General features: G+C 32.1%; 1 non-coding gene across 1 annotated transcript; it reads right to left on the bottom strand.

Moving 5' to 3' along the window:
* Positions 1–11,103: 11,103 nt before the first annotated feature.
* On the bottom strand, positions 11,104–11,210 carry LOC132368313 (U6 spliceosomal RNA). Its single transcript, XR_009504051.1, has one exon. It is a non-coding gene; the product is annotated as a U6 spliceosomal RNA (small nuclear RNA).
* Positions 11,211–16,742: the final 5,532 nt, after the last annotated feature.

Below are 16,742 nucleotides of genomic sequence, written 5' to 3'. Positions count from 1 at the left end.
ATAGGGAATGGACTTGAGGACAAGGGGAGGGCATAGGGTAAGCTGGGATGAAGTGAGAGAGTGGCATTGAAATATATGCACTACCAAATATAAAACAGATAGCTAATGGCAAGCAGCCACATAGCACAGAGAGATCAGCTCTGTGCTTTGTGACCACCTAGAGGGGTGGGATAGGGAGGGTGGGAGGGAGACACAAGAGGGAAGGGATATGGGGATATATGTATATGTATAGCTGATTCACTTTGTTATACAGCAGAAAGTAACACAACCTTGTAAAGCAATTATACTCCAATAAAGATGTTAAAAAAAAAATTGCGATAGTGTGGTAAGGTATTCTAGCTCTTCCCTTTAAAATCTTGGTATTTTTCTGGGTGACTCAAAGTTGAAGCCATGGACTTAAACAATAAGCTTTTGAAAAAACTATTGTTATTTTTGACCCTTTATAAATGATGACACTGAAGCACAAAAATATTTGTTAGTTTGATCTAAGTCACACATTTTGTAGGTAATTGAAATAGGATTCAAATCCAGGCTGTCCAGAAAACTTGTGTCTTTATCAAGTAATCTATGAAAAAAATGAGGTAAAACACTAAATCTGATTGACAGGAGTATAAACAACCTCTTCAGTGGAATCTTAGAAGGAGAGAAGGAGCCAATGAAGGAGAGGCAGTACTTAATAAATAAGAACAGAAAAATTCCCTGAAGTAGTAGAAAACATAAAGTCTCTGATCAAAAGGTTCCATAGAGTTGTAAACACATAGACACAATGTAGTAAAATTTAAGTATAACTGAAACAGGAGAAAAATTTAAACTTCCCTGAAACAGAAATATATGGGTGATAAGTAAATAAATGAGAATCATCCGATTTCTAGTAGATTTCTCAAAAGTGTTGCTAGTCGTGATATAAATATAAAGTAATATTTTAAAAGTTTTAAAGAAAAAAAGTTTTGAGGGTAAAACCTTTCAATTTAGAATTTTTATACTGCTATATATAATATATATTATTTTTGTTATATAATATACAGCATAAATAATATATATTATAATTTATTATAATCAAATTTATTTTATTTATAATTATAAATTAAATTATTCATTATAATTATAAATTAAACTATTATAGTTATAAATTAAATTTATAATTTAATTTATTATAATTATATAACATATTTAGTATATAATATAGTATAATAATATATACTGTACTGTATATATATACTATATTATCTTTCAACATTGACTAGCTACTACTGCCAGACTACATGATCCTTTGTCTTGCAAGAAGTTAGAACCACCAGTCCCCCCAGCTGTGAGGAACAAATCACAGATGATTTCAGTTAGGTACAATTCCTCCATGCTCATTTAGTAAAAGCTAAAATTTCACCTCAAAGCAGTTTTTTCAAGAAATTTATTAAATTTCAAAACTGTACTATATTGTATTTTGCTTTGAACGTAAAAAAATAAAATGCCACTCTAATTTTTATCATTGTATAACTAGCATTGGCTGGAAAAATTGTATAAAGTATTTAATTTGTCAGTAGTGTCATTACACGTAGAGTTTAGAATCTGTTACTCATATTATGAATCAATAAGGAATTTATTTCTTCTTTTAAATTGAGTAGAACTGATTCTATAGCTGGCATGCAATTAATGAAGGACTTAAGTTTAAATAACATATATTTTGTATTGGGCTTAATTGCTCAGTATCTTGTCTTATCTGGCACTTGACGATAGCTGTCAAAGCATGTGATTAACCATAGTGCTTTATATTCCATACATAATTCTAAGCATTAGAAAAATACTTATTTTCTTGAGATTATTATTTATTTTTGAGATCTCCAATTTCTCAAGTATTTTGGAAAATGTATTTCCAAATTAGATCACATCCTTTGACATATTACTAAAACAAAAAGTATAAGAGGTACTTGTTGATTCTTACTTCAAAACAATATAATTCCAAGCAGCATTATTTAAATAAACAATTATAATAGCATCCAGACTAATAAAATTAAATTATCTCAAAATATCAGTTATATATTTGACTTTTTAGGATACTGAAGTAAAACTATGTATTTAATCTCTATTCTTACATTCTTTGAAAGTTTTCTAAAACAATCGCCTTGACAAAAAGAAAAATAAATTGAAGGGGATGTGAAAAACTATATATATTTTTACTAACACATAAGTTGATTTTAATCATTTATTAAACAAAACCTAATTTTTTACCTTTTATCTTTTAAAAAAATTCTTACATATATCTATAGCAAATGACTTAAAGCCAAACCAGAAATTTTAATGCTCGTGTACAGAATAAGCTAACTTTAAAAAAAAGTTAAATCATTAGGTATAATTTCTAACTTCCAACAAATTTATCACTCACAATCTATTATCAAAACTCATTAATCTGTAAATTCTTTCTTCAGATTACATAGAAGAAAAACACAATTTATTCTGTCCCTCTGTGTGATATACTGAGACAACTCAGAGAATAATCAATAAACTGAATTCTCTTACTTCCTTTTTTTTGGCCTCCTACAACAAAAAGGATATAGAAAATTCTCAAATAATACTGTTCCCAAATTAGCCAGATTATCACTAATACCTAGAAAATGAAAAAGGAAAAATGACAGTTGGGTAGTGACAGTTGAAGCAAAATGGAATATATATATTTGCAACCTTGGAAGAGATAAATAATTTTTAATTTTTTAATTTTTTATTGCAGTATAGTTGAATAGATATTCTTTTTAAATGGTTGTAATGAGTCACATGAGTGATGGTAACATACTTTTCTGGGCACCAATACATACCCTTTCTTGATTTCTGAAACACACTTTATTCTCACACTAAATAGATATTTAAGCAAAGAGTAAAGAGTGAAAAAAGTCATTCAGGTACAGTCATCCCTCAGTATCTGCAGGGGATTGGTTCCAGGACCAAAATCCGCAGATGATCAATTTCCTTAAATAAAACGATGTAGTTTTTGCATACTACCTCCACACATCCTCCCATATACTTTAAATCATCTTTCAAATACTTATAATACCTAATACAATGTAAATGCTATGTAAATAGTTTTAAATATAATGTAAATTCTATGTAAATAGTTGCTGGAACATGGCAAATTCAAGTTTTGATTTTTGGGAATTTCTGGAATTGTTTCTCCAAATATTTTCTATGAAAGTTTGGTTGAATCTGAGGATGTGGAACCCACTGATATGGAGGGCCAACTGTGATAGTGTTCCAGTATTATCCTTAGGGATTTGCATTTAGAGATAGGCCACTAGTACTAAAGGTCAAAAATAACTAATTTTGCAAGAGTTCCCACTTTGTCTCGGTAATTCATACATATGCATAATTTTCTTAGCCTTTACTCTAGCCCTAAAATGTATCCTCAAAACTACTGTTTAAGACGTCCTTAATAATTATCAATGTAATCAATTTTATGTTACTAAGCATGGAGAAGCTAAAGATCAAAAACATTTCTTAGTCTAATTACTTTTAGATATAAAGGGTTATTAACTAATATTGTTAAAATAAGAATAAATTAAAATTGTGACATCTGTTTTAAACAATGGATGTATCCATTTACACTTACACATTTCTTAGTAAGCACTGAATTTTCATTGCAAATAATATACCACAATATTATTACCTAATAACAAAAATATCAAAAGTATTAAAAGCTTAAGACTATACAAAGTTCTTACATGCTGTCTCCTGTGATCTTTTTTAAAACATCAATTTACCATTTTAAAGTGCAAAATTTGATGAGTATTGATAAACATATACCCACAGTAAAATCCAAAGACAGAAAATGTCCAGAACTCATAAACATTTCTTTTGCACCATTGTAAGTCAGTCACTTCCTACACCCTTGCCACCAGATAATCACTGTATTCATTCCTGTCTCTACATATTATTTTGCATTATCTAGAATTTTATGTACATTTTGGTGTCTAGCTTCTTTGTAATAATTTTGTAATATTCGATGTAATAATTTTGAGATCTATGTTGTTGTCATTAGTTCCTTCTTAATGTTGATTAAAATATTCTATTACATGGAGGTACCACATTTGTTTATCAGTTTCCTTGTTGAAAGGCATTTGAGTTGTTTATAGGTTTTGGCTATTAGAATTAAAGCTGCTATAGACTTTGTTGTTGATTCTTTCTGTGGCCTTGTATTTTCATATCTCTTGGTAAAGATCAAGCTCTTATGAGTAGTGCATATTGAACTTCATAAGAAAATACCAGTGTTATCCAAAGTGTCTGTACCATTTTAATTCTCTTTTAGCAGTGTATGACATTTCCAATTGCTACACATTCTATCTAGTGTCTTTTTATGTGTTTATGTTAAGTCTCCAGAATTTTGCTGATATTTAGTTTTTTGTCATACTGTTAATGAGTTATCAGTTCTTTATGTATGCTACATAAGCGTTCTTTGCCAGATATATATGTATCAAAATAATTTTTCTCATTTGGTACTAAATTTTTTATTTTCGTACATGTGTTTCAAAGTGCAGATGAATTATCAATTTTTATTTTTAATTGCATGTGCAACTGTGTAGTGTAGTGTTTGAGAAATCTTTGCCCATAAGTGAGATAAAAAGAGTTTTTGTTGTTTTCTTCTAGAAGTGTCACAGTTATAATAACTTTTAAAATGAGGTCTATGAGTCATGTTAAGTCAATGTTTATGTATGGTGAGGTGTGTGTCCCCATTGTATTAACTTGGCAACTTTACTGAAGATTGGTATTTTATTTATGTGTTAATCTATGGCTGATTCCATTGATCTGTTCTTCTCTCCTTTCACAAATACTATTACTACTGCTAATACTGCTATTAATAATACACTTTTATTTATGTATTCTAATTCATCCTTTTTTTTTCATTTTCATAAAATTGCTTTGGATATACTGGGGCATCTCCATTTACTTTAAATTTTAGAATAAACTTGTCCACATCTCAAAAAAAACTGGCTGGAATTTTTTATTGAATAGTTGAGAAAGAGATAGAAATTTCATTGGAATAGCTAAATTTGTTTAGTATGTTTCTGTTTTAGAAATAAAATGAACATTTAGCTCAATGTTGGTAGATGGTGTCTCATTTGGAGAGCCAAATTATTTTGTATACATGTATGAGGTTATAACTGAATAGAGGCTTGATTGAAATCCGTAGTTTATAATCTCCAGGTGAATAGAATGATTTATGGATGTATGCAGATAAAAGAGACATTTATAAGAAGGCACCATATCTAACAAATAGCTATTTTTAGTTAAAAAATAAGTAAGTACCTATGGTTTATAAAATTGCATTTTAAAAGAAAAAAATTTTCTTGGTATTCATATGTAATATTTACCCTTCTGGGTTTTTTATTCATACAGTATTTTGTGAGATAATAATTTCTATTTACTTTTTGCCTTCAATTTTAAAAATGAGTAAAATTTCTTTTATATATAAACAACCATGTAAGAAGAGTTAGCTTACACCCAATGAGGTATTTTTCTATTTTAATAACTATTGAAAAGTTGCTCTCATAATGCTAAGGTAAAAATTACAGGAAATTGGTATAATTTGTAGAAAATTATAAAGTGAAGGCCTATAATGGGATAAATTCACCCTGTGTTTGTTTGTGAACATATTTCATCAAATGAATAATTCTTTTGTTCCAGGATTGAGAGTTAATTTGGCCTATGACATTTCAATTATTACCTGAGCTACAACTAAATAAAATATTTCTGAACACTCTGTTATGCTTATCCTATGCCACTTATTTACTCTTAATTTTGATTATTCTTTTGGCTTAACCTCATGTCTTTTCATTTACACATGATCTATGATTATCAAGAAAGGAAGTCATAAAAGAGGGCAAAGCAAATAAACATTAACATAAAAAAGGCCACATCACTACTACCTCTTCCACAGGGACTGGTCCTAAATCCTAGTTTAAAATTGAGTTAATGGTATGATTAATATTTCCAAGAGTTTTGTTAAGTCTACCTCAAGGAAGACGATCTTACAATCATTTTTAAACTGAATTATGCAGTCTTTGATGCATGAATGAGCATCTACATAAATTTTAGAATAAGTAAATAAGGATTCCTATTACATAAGCATGTCTGTCTGTGGTTTCCTGCATTTGACTGACTTTTCATTGCTGTCTTTTTTTTTTTTTAATAGTCATTTGTACTCTTTTATTTTAGTATTTTTCCCCAGGTGTGTCTATCACCTATTCAAAATAATTAAAACATCATGGTAATAATTTAGTTATTTTCAACTTTGCTTCTAAGGCAGGGATTCCTAGCCCAGGGTCCCCGAGTGGGTTTACAGATGAGCTTTAAAGGGAGGATCTCTGAACTTCCAGAAATTGTCTATGTAGCTGTGTATGCCTAGCTTTTTAAGGGGATGGGATCCACCATTTTCATCAGATTCTCAGAGTAGTCAAGGATATCCAGAAGTTTAATAATTGCTGCCTTAGAGACGAAGCTTCACCCAGGGCAAGCAGGATGAGTTTGTACAAGCTGAAAGCCCCAGTTCTGACTTGATATGTGGCACTTGGCAAATCACTTAAATCTTGCTGAGTCCAGAAATTGATGCTGAGTGGAGAGTGTCCTCAGAGCTTGCTGTTGACTGACTTACTAGCTCAGGCTCGGTGTCCAGGCTTAATTGCCAGACCATGAAGGGAATAGGATGTAGAGGGCCCGAGTGCACTGGTTTTGGCATTAGGTGAGAGTCCAGATCAAGGCCTGGAATTTTTCATTGTAAACTAACAAGAAAGAAGAGGCTGCTGACTCACTGACCCAGGAAAGGACAACATCATCCTTTTACTTATTCAAGACAAAAACCTCAGAATCCTCCCAATTCCTCTTTCTCTCACATTTCAAATTTAAATAATTTGCTCAAGGTCATTTAGTTAATAAGTGGTAGAGCTACAGTTTGAAGTGGGCACTCTGGCCTTCCATCCAGAGGAAGGTGCAGAGAATCGAGGTGGTTTGCCCAAGGACAAGTAGAGAGTTAGTAAAGTTATGCAACTAGTGTTTGAGTGCTATAAATTGCTCAAGCTGTATAACTAGAGTTGCCACAGGCTTACACAAATTACTGGTTATACCTGGTACAAAGTTATTGGCCACAAGAAACAAAAACCCTCCAATATTTAATATTGGATTATATATTATATATTGAGTTAATATTGAATTATATAATAGATAATATAATATATATTATATATTGATATTGATAGCAATCTTCCCTTTTGGATTTTAAGATTGAGATCTTTTTTTTTTTTTTTAATTGGGGTATAGTTGTTTTACAATACTGTGTTAGTTTATACAGTACAGCAAAGTGAATCAGCTATATGTATACATATATCCCCTCTTTTTTGGATTTCCTTCTCATTTAGGTCACCACAGAGCACTGAGTAGAGTTCCCTGTGCTACACAGTAGGTTCTTATTAGTTATCTGTTTTACACATAGTAACAATAGCGTATATATGTCAATCCCAATCTTCCAATTCATCCCACACCCCTCCTTTCCCCCTTGGTATCCATATGTTTGTTCTCTACATCTGTGTCTCTATTTCTGCTTTGTAAATAAGATCGTCTATACCAATTTTTTCAGATTCCATATATGTATTAATATACAATATTTGTGTTCCTCTTTCTGACTTACTTCACTCTGTATGACAGTCTCTAGGTCCATCCATGTCTCTACAAATGACCCAATTCTGTTCCTTTTTATGGCTAATATTCCACGGCATATATGTACCACATCTTTATCCATTGCTCTGTTGATGGACATTTAGGTTGCTTTCGTGTCCTGGTTACTATAAATAGTGCTGCAGTGAACACTGGGGTGCATTTGTCTTTTTGAATTATGGTTTTCTCTGGGTATATACCCAGTAGTGGGATTGCTGGGTCGTATGGTAGTTCTATTTTTAGTTTTTTAAGGAACCTCTATACTGTTCTCCATAGTGACTGTATCAATTTACATTCCCACCAACAGTGCAAGAGCCTTCCCTTTTCTCCACACCCCCTCCAGCGAAAATCCAGTAAATTTTTTGATGATGGCCATTCTAACCAGTGTGAGGTGATACCTCATTGTAGTTCTGATACACATTTCTCTAATAATTAGTGATGTTGAGAATCTTTTCATGTGCCTCTTAGCCAACTGTATGTCTTCACTGGAGAAATGTCTATTTAGGTCTTCCACCCATTTTTTGATTGGGTTGTTTGCTTTTTTGATAATGAGCTTCATGAAATGTTTGTATATTTTGGAGATTAATCCCTTGTCAGTTGCTTCATTTGCAAATATATTCTCCCTTTCTGAGGGTTGTCTTTCATCTCATTTATACTTTTCTTTGCTGTGCAAAAGCTTTTAAGTTTAATAGATCCCATTTGTTTATTTTTGTTTTTATTTTCATTACTCTAGGAGGTGGGTCAAAAAAAGAACTTGCTGTGATTTATGTCAAAGACTATTCTTCCTATGTTTTTCTCTAAGAGTTTTGTAGTGTCCAGTCTTACATTTAGGTCTTTAATCCATTTTGAGTTTATTTTTGTGTATGGTGCTAGGGAATATTCTAATTTCATTCTTTTACATGTAGCTGTCCAGTATTCTCAGCACACTTATTGAAGAGGCTGTCTTTTCTTCATTGTATATTCTTGCCTCTTTTATCATAGATTAGGTGACCATAGGTGTGTGGGTTTATCTCTGGGCTTTCTATCCTGTTCCATTGATCTATATTTCTGTTTTTGTGTCAGTACCATACTCTCCTGATTACTGTAGCTTTGTAGTATAGTCTGAATTCAGGGAACCTGATTCCTCCAGCTCTGTTTTTCTTTCTCAGGATTTCTTTGGCTAGTTGGAGTCTTTTGTATTTCCATACAAGTTGTAAAATTTTTTGTTCTAATTCTGTGAAAAATGCCATTGGTAATTAGATAAGGATTGCCTTGAATCTGTAGATTGCTTTGGGTAGTATAGTCATTTTCACAATATTGATTCTTCCAATCCAAGAACATGGTATATCTCTCCATCTGTTGTGTCATCTTTGATTTCTTTCATCACTGTTTTATAGTTTTCTGAGTACACATCTTTTACCTCTTTAGGTAGGTTTATTCCTAGGTATTTTATTTTTTTATGCAATGGTAAGTGGAGTTGTTTCCTTAATTTCTCTTTCTGATCTTTCATTGTCAGTGTATAGCAATGCAAGAGATTTCTTTGCATTAATTTTGTATCCTGCAACTTTACCAGATTCATTGATTAGCTCTAGCAGTTTTCCGGTGGCATCTTTAGAATTTTCTGTGTATAGTATCATGTCATCTGCATGATGACATCCAATTTGGATTCCTTTTATTTCTTTTTTTTTTTCTCTGATCATCATAGCTAGGACTTCCAAAACTATGTTAAGTAATAGTGGTGAGAGTGGCCACCCTTGTCTTGTTCCTGATTTTAGAGGAAATGCTTTCAGTTTTTCACCACTGAGAATAATGTTTGCTGTGGGTTTGTCATATATGGCCTTTATTATGTTGAGGTAGGTTCCCTCTATGCCCACTTTCTGGAGAGTTTTCATCATAAATAAGTGTTGAATTATGTCAAAGCTTTTTCTGCATCTATCGAGATGATCATATGGTTTTTATTCTTCAGTTTGTTAATGTGATGTATCACATTGATTGATTTGCATATATTGAAGAATACTTGCATCCCTGGAATAAATCCCACTTAATCATGGTGTATGATATTTTTAAAGTGTTGTTGGATTCAGTTTGCTAGTATTTTGTTGAGGATATTTGCATTTATGTTCATCAGTGATTTTGGCCCATAATTTTCTTTCTTTGTGATATCTGTCTGGTTTTGGTATCAGGGTGAAAGTGGTCTTGTAGAATGAGTTTGGGAGTGTTCCTTCCTCTGTAATTATTTGGAAGAGTTTGAGAAGGATAGGTGTTAGCTCTTCTCTAAATGTTTGATAGAATTCACTTGTGAAGCCATCTGGTCCTGGGCTTTTGTTTGTTGGAAGATTTTTAATCACAGTTTCAATGTTATTACTTGTGATTGGTCTGTTAATATTTTCTGTTTCTTCCTGGTTCAGTCTTGGAAGGTTATACTTTTCTAAGAATTTGTCCATTTCTTCCAGGTTGTCCATTTTACTGAGGCTTGATTTGTGACCCAAGATATTATCTATCCTGGAGAATGTTTTGTGTGCACTTGAGAAGAAAGTGTATTCTGCAACTTTCAGATGGAATGTCCTATAAATATCAGTTATATCTGTCTGGTCTAATGTGTCATTTAAGGCTTGTGTTTCCTTATTAATTTTCTGTCTGGATGATCTATCCATTGGTGTAAGTGGAGTGTTAAATTTCCCCACTCTTATGGTGTTACTGTCAGTTTCCCCTTTTATGGTTGTTAGCATTTGCCTTATGTATTGAGGTGCTCCTCTGTTGGGTTCATAAATATTTACAATTGCTATATCTTCTTCTTGTATTGATCCCTTGATCATTATGTAGTGTCCATCCTTGTCTCTTGTGACAGTCAATATTTTAAAGTCTATTTTGTCTGATATGAGTACTGCTACTCCAGCTTTCTTTTGATTTCCATTTCATAGAATATCTTTTTCCATCCCCTCACTTTCAGTCTGTATGTGTTCCTGGGTCTGGAGGGGGTCTCTTGTAGACAATATATATATACAGGTCTTATTTTTGTATCCATTCAGCCAGTCTATGTCTTTTGGTTGGAGCATTTAATCCATTTACATTTAAGGTAATTATTGACATATATGTTCCTATTACCATTTTCTTATTTGTTTTGGGTTTGTTTTTATAGGTCTTTTTCTTCTGTGTTTCCTGCCCAGAGAAGTTCTTTCAGAATTTGTTGTAAAGCAGGTCTGGTGGTGCTGAATTCTCTTAGCTTTTGCTTGTCTGTAAAGCTTTGATTTCTCCATCAAATCTGAATGAGAGCCTTGCTGGGTAGAGTAATCTTGGTTGTAGGTTTTTCCCTTTCATCACTTTGAATGTATCCTGCCACTCCTTTCTGGCCTGCAGAGTTTCTGCTGAAAGATCATCTGATAACCTTTTTGGGGATTCCCTTGTACGATATTTGTTGCTTTTCCCTTGCTGCTTAAAAATATGGAACGCTTTGCTAATTTGCGTGTCATCCTTGTGCAGGAGCCATGCTAATCTTCTCTGTATCGTTCCAACTTTAGTATATGTGCTGCCAAAGCGAGCACTCATTGCTGTTTTAGAAGTATAACTATTGCTTCATTTCAGTTCTCAGTAGCCATGACATTTTAATCACTCATAACACCCTCAAGTTCATTTAGTGGTGTTTTATGTTTAAGTTGAAATCAACTATGATTTCCACAACATTAATGTTTGAGAACCAGCAAACCCATTCCAAATATGGTTATTTCAGCTTTATTTAGGTTCATATACTTTAGTATTTTTAGCATTTCACCCAAATTAGTGTGTGTGTGTATGTGTAATATACTTCAACTATTATGAACATTTCTACTTAAACACAGGAGTTTTACTGTATATTTTTCTAAAAACAAATTTATACTTTACTGTTATCTTCTGTTTTAGTCAAGTATTCTTATTAGCGATTTTAAGCAAATTAGTCAGAATTTGGGATATGATTTGGGAAAATAGAGGGACCTCAGGTCACTCAATATGCTCAGGTTTCATTGAACTCAGCTGGTTTCAGTTCAGAACCTCATGTCCACTCTTAGTCTGCCTTGCTTCTGTAAGTCCAAATTCTTTGATGTTCATTCTCTGCAGACATTAACTCTCAAGTCTTCTGCTGAAGGGGCAATTACCTGGTTGCATGGGCTGGAGAGAGGTTCATAAGCTAACTTAATATAGTGTTTAAACCATCCTGTTTTCAGTCTCACATTATACGATTTCCTTCCTAGACATCTGGAACCTAGATTTACTGAGTCTCTGGAGTTCCTCTTAATAAAACTATGGTTTTCCCTCTTTTATTATATAGAATTCGGCTTTCTCTGCTCCAATGAATTTTTTTAACATTTGTCCTTCACTTTCCCATCCTCAGGATTTTGTTGACATCTTTTGTGTTCTCTTGGCCAGTACACATGTACATATATTATTGTTTCTTTTACCTCATTTAACTAGAGTTCAGAGGGAGCAGAGGCACACGTGTGTCTAAAATGATGTTTTGATTTTTTTTTTTTAATTATGGTAAGAACACTTGACATGAGGTCTACTCTCTTAACAAAATTTTAGTTGCACAACACAGTGTTGTTAACTATAGAAATAATGTTGTGCAGTAGATCTCTACAACTTATTCATCTTGTATAACTGAAACTATATCTTTTTAATAGCAACTCCCACTCCCCCTCCATCCAGCCCCTGGAAACCACCTTTCTACTCTGTTTCTAGGAGTTTGACTGTTGTAAATATCTTATATAAGTGGAATCGTGCAATATTTGTCCTTCTGTGATGGGCATGTTTCACTTAGCATAATGTCCCTCAGGTTCATCCATGGTGTTTCATATGGCCAGATTTCCTTATTTTTTAAGGCTGAATAATTGCATTGTATGTGTATACCTCATTTTCTTTATCAGTTCATCCATTGATGGATATTTAGTTGTTTCCACATCTTGGCTACAGTGAATAATGCTATAATGAACATGGGGATGCAGATATTCTTCAGAAATCGGCTTTAAATTATTTTGGATTATACCTAGAAGTGGGATTGCTGGATGATATGGTAATCTATTTTTAATTTTAGAGGAAATTTTATACTACTTTTTCTGTAGTGGCCACACCATTGTACATTCCCACCAACATTTTACAAGGGTTCCAATTTCTCCACATCCTTTCCAACACTTATCTTAAAAAATTTTTCATATCTCTTTGCTGTTTTGATTTTCATTTCCCTAATGACTAGTTATGTTGAGCATCTTTTCACATACCTTTTGGCCATTTGCATGTCTTCTTTGGAGAAATATCTATTCAGTAATTTACCCATTTTTTAATCAGGATATTTGTTTGTTTGTTTCTTTTTTGCTATTGAGTTGTAGAGGTCCTTTATATATTTTGGATATTAACCTTTAGCATATATATATATATATATATATATATATATATATATATATATATATATATAGTTTGCAAATATTTTCTCCCTTTCTAGACTATCTTTCATTCTGTTGTTTGTTTCCTTTGCCATACAGAAGCTTTTTATTTTGATGTAGTCCAACTTGTTTATTTTTGCTTTCATTGCTTGTGCTTTTGGGATGACATACAAAAAATCATTGTGTAGACCAGTGTCATAAAGCTTGTCCTCTATGTTTTCTTCTAAGAATTTTAGATCTTACATTTAAATCTTTATTCCATTTTGAGGTGACTTTGTGTATTGTGTATGATGAGGGTTTATTTCATTCTTTTGCGTGTGAATATCCGGTGTTCACAACATCATTTGTTGAAGAGCTTATCTTTTCCCATTTACAATGGCATCAAATAGAATAAAATGCTGAGAGATAAACTTAATCAATGAGCGTAAAGAGTTATACATTGAAAACTACATAACATTAATGGAAAAAATGAAGGAAGACACAAGTAAGTAAAGCTATCTCATGTTCATGAATTAGAAGAATTAATATTGTTAAAATGTCCGTACTACCCAAAACTATCTATAGATTCAATGCAATTTTTATCAATATCCCAATGATACTTTTTACAGAAATAGAAAAAATAATCCTAAAATTTTTATGATGCCACAAAAGGCCAAAAACAGCCAAAGCAATCTTGAGAAAGAAGAACAAAGCTGGAGGCATCACACCTCCTGATTTCAAAATATTACACAGCTATAGTAATTAAAACAGATTAGTATTGGCATAAAGACAGGCATATAGACTAATGGAATAGAATAGAGAGCCCAGAAATAAGCCCATGCATACAGGGTCAACTGGGTTTCAACAAAGGTGTTAAAAAGTATTATTTTTCTTTTCCTGTCTTAGTCTCTATGTATTTGTGGAAGGCTGTACATTAATATCTGCCATAACTGTTACATGTTCTTCCATTTCCTTCTGACATTTATTTTGTTTATTTTTCATAATTCCTGAAAAATCATGTAGCTATATTTGCACATACTATCCACATCTATCCTCTAATATGCTGCTAATATGATAAGAATAAAACCCAAATATAATCTGTGTTTCCTTTTTAAAAATATATAATGAATTTCATTTGCATGTATAATAAATGGTACTCTCCTGTGTACACTAAATGAGGTTATACTTGATCTGATATCTATATTTCTGTCAAGGCTTGTCAGCTACCAACTTCCTTCTTTTCTCAATTTACTTTTGGTATATTAGACAATTTGTTATTTCTTGAACACATCTGGCTGACTCAATGGTTTGTGTAGACCTAGAATACCCTTTCCCTTGGGCTTGTTCCCCACTCATATTTCATAATTCCCTTGGAATATAGTCTCTATTGTTTTCTTTGATATCCCACAAGTAAAGCCAGTCACCCCCTCTTTTCTACCACTTTCTTCATTTGTGTATAACCTTACTTACAGTATTTATGGACAATAGCATTTATTTGTTTGCCTCACTTTCTACTAAACTGTGAATATTTATGTTCCCACATCTTGTAGTATTTATATTTTCAAGTACAACATTACTTGGTGAATGAAAGTAAATAAGTAAATAAGTGATTTACGATGCCTCACTGATAGTGCTCAAAGGCTAAATAAAATTGCTAAATTAGTGTCATTTCCTTGGTCTGTGGGAATGAATAATACCCAGCCAGTTTCAGTTTTAGAAATACAATACTCAAATATATGTGTATGTATGTATTGCACATATATGTATATAATATAAAAAAAGCTTTACTAGGTTAAAATATGCAGTATATTTATTCCTTAGATAATTCTATTTTTTAAATTGCAAGTTTATGTTAAATATTTCGTTAGCTAATTCCAGATTTGTTGTCATCTTCTTTATTAAATAAATCATATATGTATGTATACATATACATGTACTCAAACCCATCACATACTCTCATGCCTAAAATATCTTCTATATCAATTTTGGATTGATGTTTTATTTCAAAAGAAGACTATTCCTTTGATATCAATTTACTTTTGGATTATAATTTGATTTTCAATGAGGTAAGGATTGCCATTGTATAGGATAATAATAAATCTGTACTTTTGACCTTAGATTATTTGAAGTATTGATATCCATAGATATAAATTCAAATTCTACAAAACTAGGTCTTGCAATGTCAACAGATTGTTCATAAATTATATGTACACTGTGACATATAAAATAGAATGAAACAAGGGCTCATTACCTGGTATTTGTATAAACAACTTATCTATCTAAGACAATTTGCAACTTTTAAAAGGAAATTTGATGGTTATTTAGTACACTCACACTAGATTACACCAGTATTTATCAGTACAAGTCCATAGGCATGACCAAGGCCAACTAAGGCTAAGTAGGATGAAGATAGGAATGTGGGGATTGGAGACTGGTCTGTGTAACACACACTTGAGTTGAAGAGTATTCAAGTCTAGTGAGTAGACAGAATTACCTGGAAAAGTTTGGAATTGAGCACTTCTACTTACAAATGAGTTTTGTCAGTGAGTGTCAAATAGAGACAGATGAATAAAAGGGTAAAAATGTTAACCCACTGTCCAAAATCCAAATATAATTGTAATTTCAGAAGAAATAATTTTTTAGAAAAGGGGCATATGGACAAGGTAGGGAATGCATTGAGTTTAAAATTGCTTGGAAAGGCCATCTTCAGAGAAGATAATAATTGTTGCCTTCATGGTTCTGACCTGCCTTATCATCCCAATTCTTAATAAAACCCTTGCTTTAATTGTCATTATATAGAGGAAATATAAAGTTTTCATGATAATTTAGTCATTTATATTGAACTAAATTTTTTGTGACATATAAGTCTTCTGAGTGACACTGTTTATACATATACATAAACTCTACAAAGTTTACACAGATTTTTAAGGATGAAATGGAAATATAGGTGGGTATGCATGTACTTGCACACATGTGTATTAGATTCTTTAGATAAAAAAGCACAGCCAAAGATCAAAAATATAACTGATGTGTAGAGTTCATGTTTCTCTGTCTCCACTCTGATATTCCTTCAATTTTAATAGCAGTTACCTGTATATTTCTTAATGCACACATCCAAAAAAAAACAGATAAAAATATTGAGATTCCACATTTAAATTTTATAATTTAAACTGAGCTCCTTTTATTTCAAAATCTTTGGAGATACAAATTGAGGATGTGTTGACTAAAACGCTTATATTCAGCTGTTTGTACAGCAGAAACTAACACAACATTGTAAATCAACTGTACTCTGATAAAAATGAAAAAATAATGACCTAGGGTTCCTTAAAAAATGCTTATGTTTGAAACAAAAACTGACATACAAAATACTGGATGTCTCCTTTTATTAAAAAATAGCAAATATGGTCAACAAAAACCCCCTATTTTTTGAGAGGAAAAAACTTTGTATCTCTCAAAGTAGACTGCTCATCATTAGAGAATGTCTATGTGTTTTGGTGTAATTCTGGTTCTATTTCCAGAAAGGGTCCGATATTAAAACTTTTGATAAGAGAAAGCTAGGAGATAAATCTCCCAAGCTCTAGGTACCTGAAGAGATTGACAAAAACTTAGTAGCAACTCAAATTAAGACATTTCAACTTTTCAACTTCCCAGTATCCCACCTATCTGTACCAAATATTTCAGCAG

The sequence above is a fragment of the Balaenoptera ricei genome, chromosome 6, assembly GCF_028023285.1.
Source record: "Balaenoptera ricei isolate mBalRic1 chromosome 6, mBalRic1.hap2, whole genome shotgun sequence".
Classification (NCBI taxonomy): Eukaryota; Metazoa; Chordata; class Mammalia; order Artiodactyla; family Balaenopteridae; genus Balaenoptera; species Balaenoptera ricei.
Note: the sequence above shows the minus strand (reverse complement) of the source record. Positions and strands in the feature narration are given on the sequence as shown.